Raw genomic sequence first — 7,158 nt, 5'->3', positions numbered from 1 at the left:
GTGACTTTGAAGACACGTAACTTTGAGATTTTACCCAAAGTAAGCCAGCACATGAGACATATTCTGTTCACACTACTCTTTAAAAAAAATAATTTCCCAGGTACTTTTAGATGACAAGAGTGATGAAGACTGCTTCATGTTATCAAACCCTGTCTATTTTTCTCCTGGTCAAAAAGCTAGACTGTATTTCCCTGACCACTTTGTAGGTAGCATACAGAAATTCAATTTCTTTGTAGGTAACAGAAATTCAATGTTAATGTTATATGGACAAGCGTGATAGACCCTTGGCCCATAACAATAGTTTTCATGCACTGCTCCACACACTCTGTCTTCCAAGTCTGGCCAATGGACACGCTCAGGCTAGCCTCTCTCCTCTCTTTTTCCTTCTCTCTCTCTTTCTCTCTCTTTCATGCACACACACTTTCTGTTCCAAGCTCTCTATTTTATAAGGAAATTTTCATTCAAAATCCAGTCACACGTGACTTATTTTAGGAACATTATTGATATTTTCAAAGGTGGAGGTCACCCTTAGCTGCAAACTGCATAGCAATGCTGAGCCAGTTGCTGGGTCCATGTTTACATGAACCTGGCCAGCAACTGGATTCCCACAGCGGGTATGTGGGGTGCTCTGGGCACTGTGGGGCTGGTGTGGGCCTGCTGGCTGATTCTGGACTGGGCACCCTACATCAATGGCAAGTTTAAGGAGGGTCACTAATTAAACTGACCCTCCTCAGGCCCCTCTGGTAACTGGTGGTGCTGACAGCTTCCATCTCAGCACCTGCCAAGTCTGGAACAGCCCCAGCCCTCAGCATGGATCATGAGGGGATCCACAAGCACAACTGGGGACTTTGAATGTTTCTGAAAATAACTTTGATGCATGAATGCATTGCATCATGAAACCTGAAAAAAAAAACTTGCTCTGAAACCTGAAAAAATTTTTCTAAGGCTACGTCATTTCATTTCAGAACTTATGACAATCTTAACGTGCACTAGTAGGTGTATAGTCACCTATAAAGTAGAATGTTCAGCTTCATTCTTGTGTGCTCTTTTACCAGTAAACTTGTTGCTGACCAGGAATAGATCATAAATGGGCAAGATGTGGTATTTTCTAGTTACATCCTACATTCTCGTGGTAATCTTATAAAAAATAACAATCAAATTGTTCTGTAACCACAGATGATAAAAATATACTTGTAAAACCACTGCGTGATGAAACATAAGCAATTATATTACACAAGCAACTTTGAATGCTGATTTTTTTATAATCAGTGGAATAGACTTTTTTATAACATTACTTCTAATGCCAAGTCACTAAATATCACAATTGTGTAATGTCATCTTTATTTGGAGCCTGAGTCTGAAAATCACTATGGAATTATATTTATTTTGGAACCTTAGTGATTTACCATCCATAAGCCAATTTTTTATGCTCTTTCAAAAATATGCTTTCTGTACACTTCACACATATTGTATGAATTGTAATGTATGTAAAATGTTTGAGTATATGAGGACTATTCTGCCTACTCTTATTATGCTTCAGGTTGACTCATTAAGATCAAGCAGCTCATTAGCCCAAGTCTTCTCAAATACACATGAATGTATCATTCATTGTCCTGCCTTTATGTGTACTTATACACATAAGTTGTATTAAGATGATCTCTTTGTCCTATTTATTTAACTGAAATTTACCCAATATTACAGTTATATCTCCTCAGGAATTTTGCTGTTCCAACTACAATACACATCAAACTCTTGCTGCTTCTAGCTTGAGACACATGGTCATAAACTAAAGGGGGGGTAATGGTGGGGATGGAGGGGTAGGGTGGAGGGGAATGAAAGGGGGAATAGAACAACTGTAACAGAATAATCAATAAAAAAATTAAAAAAATACACATCAAACTTCTCCAGTATATTTCTTAAAATACTACTGAACTGATTCTGGCTGAAATCACATATTTTATCATATGCTTTATGTTAAGTACCCACATATATTATAAACCTCATAAGATATATGATGTATACATTAAAAATGCACTCCTGATATTATTTCGTTTCATTTCCCCTCCTTGAAGATAAAGACTTGTTTTCCATTTATCCTAGATTGCTTATACCTTTTGCTGCAGAGTGAAGAGTATAAGAAAACTTAATAAACATTACATTGGTTAATTGATTGATTTTTAAAACCACAGTAGAGATGGGAACATTCAACTTAACCATGGTGATCATCTATCAATTATCTTGTAAAAATCAAAACATTGTTAATTATGAAAATGATTTAAACCATAGCAATTTTTTCTTATTTTAAAATAAGGATCCTGAGCCAATTCCATCAAGAAATGTTATTGAAATCAAAATTACATTTAAATTAAAAAATTACAGTGGTACCTCAGTACTTGTCATTCATTTGTCCCAGAACTTATGATGAGTGCCAAAACTGACTAGTACTGAACAAGTTTTTCCTATAAGTAATGTAATTAGAAAAAAATCATAAAAGTTCCCCAGAATTTTCATTTTCCTGGGCTAATATTAAGTAGTAAGGCTGTTTTGTAATACAGAACCTTATAGCTAAAAAAAAGTGAATAAAAAAGCAATTTATTACATAAAAATAAAATAGCATTTAACTTCACTTTACCTGTACGGAGAAGAGTTCCTGGCATCATGGGATGCTGGTGAGGAGAGCGGAGGAGAACAGAGGAGGAGCGGGGCTCATCGTTGGAAGAGGAGTTCTCTTTCAAGACAACTTCCTGTGATTTCTCAGGGGTTTCTTATGTTTTCTGTTTCTTGGCCTCACTGAACACTGTTAGAGACTCAGATTTAGAGAGTTTCACTAAAAATCTATCCAGAGAAATGTGTTTCTATGTTTCAAAGTGTTTCTAAATATGAGATTGTCTGTTTATTAAACAGGTCCACATTTCAGCTTGCTAGAGCTTTCCCTGGATGATATTTTTTCACAAAGTTTTGAAATTCAACTCACTTACCTCACATTTCACCTTTTTGCAACCCATGATTAGCACTTAAAGTGCACAAAAGTACAAGACAGTAATGATTAATATGTAGGGGTTCTTTTCATGAGCTACTTTGAGACTGACGCATCAACCTCGCCAAGAGAGGGGTGCTGAGGGGTGAGCAAACAGTGAGTGATGAAGCATTTTCTCTTACATGGTGGTCACGACTCATAGAAGTTCTAGCAAGTGTGATGAGTTCCGATAAAGTACCAAGTGCTGAAACAGTTTTTTCTCATCAAAATATGATGTGTACAGTGTTTGATGAGCTCTGAAGCCAATGACTGTATACTACCATGAATCATATTCTAATTATACAAAATAAGCACAATCATTTCCATTTCCCCATATGATATATTTTATCTGTTCAATATTATCCATTATTAACATAGTAAAATATTTAATAAAATTGTGACAATTGATTAGAAAATTTAACTAAGATTTATTTAAAAAATGTTCCTTGTAGTCATGGCAACTACCTAGCTATTTATCCATATCCAATTTACTTAGAAGAATGTAATTTATAGGAGGTGAGTGATTCCATGTAATTTCTAGGTGGTCAGATTCCATGTGAAATCTCACAGATGTGTGATGAAACATAATCTCATATCTTTCTTACAGATTTTACATGGAATCTGTGAAAATTACAGCATGTGACCCTTTAATGTTAATGACCCTTTGGCATTACAAAAAAGGATCATAGACCACTGTGCATTCACCTACATCCTGACAAAGACTTCAAATATATGAAGTTTAATCTCTACTGCAAAATTAATAAAGTATTTAACCATATAAATTTTTAGTATACCAAATATATATTTTTCTTAAACATATATATTTCAGTTTGATCCAGCTTGTTCCTTAATGTTTTTACTATTTTTAATATGAGTTTTATATTTTATGCAAATTTATAAATAGTTTTCAGTATAATTTATAATGGCACTGAAGTTTAGAAAGTTCATTAAGAAAATATTTTAAAGTACCAGTAGTACAATCACCTTTATGTACAATAGATGAAAAAATATATATGCATATGTATTTGTGTGTCTATAACTGTACATACATATTTATATATGCATATATATTTACATATCTATATATGTATATGTGTGTGTGTATGTAAACACAAAGAGGAATGGGAGTTGGCAACCAAAATTTTGACAATGTGTAGTTCCGGGATGAATGCAAATAAAAATATTTCTATTTTACCCAATGTATTTTGATAAGTTGAAAGTATTTCATAAGACTATGAAAATGCAGGGGAGGTGGGAGGGAATAACTAAGAGAAAAGGGGGAAGGATCATCAAGGAGCATGTGCAAAGGCCACATGGACAAAGCCAAAGCAGGGGTAGGTAGGACTGAGGGTGGACAGTGGGGATGGCTGGGATAGGTGGGAGTGGTGGGAACAAAACAGGATGAGGTCATGGATGTTTAACTGGACTTACTGTGCTGATCATTTGGTCATGTATACACATATCAAATCATTCTGTTGTATACCTGAAACTAATATATTAATTATACCTCAATTTAAAAAAAGAAATAAAAAGATTTAAAACATAAATAAAGGCCTGTTGTTGGGCATGCTGTTAACCTAAAAAAAAGACTATCAGAGTGTATTATTGTATAATACATATCAAAATTAAATAAATGGGCCCTGGTTGGTATAGCTCAGTGGACTGAGCATGGGCTGGAAACCAAAGGGTCACTGGTTTGATTCCCAATCAGGGCACATGCCTGGGATACAGGCCAGGTTCCCAGTGGGGGCCACATGAGAGTCAACCACACATTGATGTTTCCCTCCCTCTCTTTCTCCCTACCTTCCCCCCTATATAAAAATAAATGAACAAAATCTTAAAAACAAAATGAAAAAATTAAATAAATGGCTTTTACCATAAATTTATAAATATATTTGTATAGGTTCTTCTATGGTCTTAGCATTTATTAAATCATGTATAAACCAATGGAAATACACATTTGTAGTGAAAGTGATTGGAATTTAATTTTTTATTATTATAATTTAATCATCACCAGGTGTCAGGAAATTGTTGTATTGTTATTGAATAATTTCTGTCTGTTAGAGATTTTAACTGCCATATTTACTAGGTTACTACCTTTTTTTAAAATCTCCTTTGCCCAAGGAATAATAACAGGCTTCTTTATTTTACTTCAATTTCTGTTCCTTCAGTTCTTGTTACTAAACATTTCTTTGGTTGAATATTCCAGATAGGCTAAAAAGAATTGAAATAGGCAATCTTTAAATTGCAAAGATGCACAGAAATGGCCCAGAAAAAAAAATCTTTGTCTCTTATTTTACTTAAGTTTCTTGCTCATCTCTAAATTAAGCAAAGGGAGTCCAACCCCAAATACATGAATCTGCCTCTGGGATTTTAATACTATTTAGTTAATTATTAAACGGAACTTGATCACTTATCATACTCTTTTGGATATACTTATGTTATTACTGAATATTTTAATACTTAACAGAGATGAAATTCCCAATTTCTCTAGGTTTTCTTAAATATATATATATATATATATATATATAAACACAAGTTGTCACCACGTCCTTTAGAGTTGTTACGGCTTCACCTCTTGCATTGGATTCACTGTCTACATGATCAGTCCCACTCAGAGAGGACATGCTGTTGCCACTCACCAGGAGAAAAACACCTGACGTGGAGAGAGTGCTTGCTGTTTCTGTGTCCATGTTTTCAATTCTCTTGGTGGCGGAGCATCACTGGATTATTGTCATAAATGGTGAACATTTTCCTTCCCTAAATGTAAATCAGATATATCCCCTGAATTGCAATGACATCTTGTTCCAGGAGTATCACACCTCCCATTTTAATACTGACCTCTAATGAGCACCATTAAATCCAATTCCCACCCAGTTACTCCTGAATCAGACTGACAGATATATAAGTTTCTGGCCTCCTTTCTAAACTACTTCCAATTCAACTACAGTTCAAGTGCTTAATGGGCAAATGATACATGTCTGCATTTCATCTCTCCAGCAGTCTCAAGATCTCGACACAGATTAAATCTTCCTCACTGAGTCAAAAATGAAATTTACACACGTTGGCAAGGAAAAACACACAGCAGGGGAGGTGGGAATCCCAGGAGAAGTTTAGGGCGAAGGAAAAATAATGTACATTAGTGGTATCTGGGTCCCATCTCGTGTGTGTGTGTGCGCGTGCGTGCGTTGGATTTAAGGGACATAAACTGTAGCATGAAGAATATGTGAACTAATAAGCAGTTCTGGAACAGGGATTTTTTTGGTTAATGTGCCTTCTGTTTATAGAAAGTCAGCTAATATTCTCGAGTTTACATGGACTAGAACAATATTTCTACTAGTTACTTAACTGTAACATTTATTACAATAGTTTATATTTCTGGTGCCATTTGGTTTTACACGCTAACATTCTTTTTTAAGTTATACAGCAGTAAGAAAAATAAAAGCTTGTCATTTGCAACAACATGGATGGAGCGAGAATAAATTGTGCTAAGTGAAGTAAGCCCAGCAGATGTACATGCTAGTCATCACCCCAACCATGTCACAGAACATCTCTAATGCTTTAGACGCACCCTCTTGTTCTTTCCCTCAGTAAACCGCTATTTTAATGAAGGGACTACTGCTCTTACTTAACTTTTCTTGTGTGTGATCTTTATATTGATGGAAATGTAGTATTTATTATTTTGTCCTGGATTCTTTCACTCAACTAAAGTTTCATTTGTATTGTTGCTTAATTCAATGAACCATTTTTTTTATTTCTAAGCAGTGTTCTATTGTATAATATGCCACAAATTCTTTATTCATGCTTGCATTGATGGACTTGTGGGTGGAAACTGATTTCCAGAAGTTTTTTTTTGGGGGGGGTGGGCAGAGAGTGGGCAGAAAGGGTATTATTAGAAATAAAACTGCTCTGAACATTATTGTATGGAATTTCTTAAAATATTTTATTTATTTATTTTTAGAGAGAGGAGAAGAGAGAGAGAAGGAGGAGGAGAGAAACATTAATGTGTGCTTTTCTGTTGCCCACCCCCCACTGGGGACCTGACCCACAACCCAGGCATGTGCCCTGACTGGGAATCAAACCAGTGACTCTTTGGTTCACAGGTTAGCACTCAATTCCCTGAGCCACACCAGCCAGCGCTG

The 7,158-nt window shown here is 35.3% G+C and overlaps 1 pseudogene; it reads left to right on the top strand.

Moving 5' to 3' along the window:
• The first annotated feature begins 549 nt into the window (after positions 1–549).
• On the top strand, positions 550–715 carry LOC119059741 (cytochrome b-c1 complex subunit 10-like; annotated as a pseudogene).
• Positions 716–7,158: the final 6,443 nt, after the last annotated feature.

This window comes from Artibeus jamaicensis, unplaced genomic scaffold (assembly GCF_021234435.1).
Source record: "Artibeus jamaicensis isolate MK-2021 breed Jamaican fruit bat unplaced genomic scaffold, CSHL_Jam_final contig_384, whole genome shotgun sequence".
NCBI classification, from domain to species: domain Eukaryota; kingdom Metazoa; phylum Chordata; class Mammalia; order Chiroptera; family Phyllostomidae; genus Artibeus; species Artibeus jamaicensis.
The sequence above is the reverse complement of the archived record's forward strand: the minus strand, read 5'-3'. Positions and strand labels throughout refer to the sequence as shown.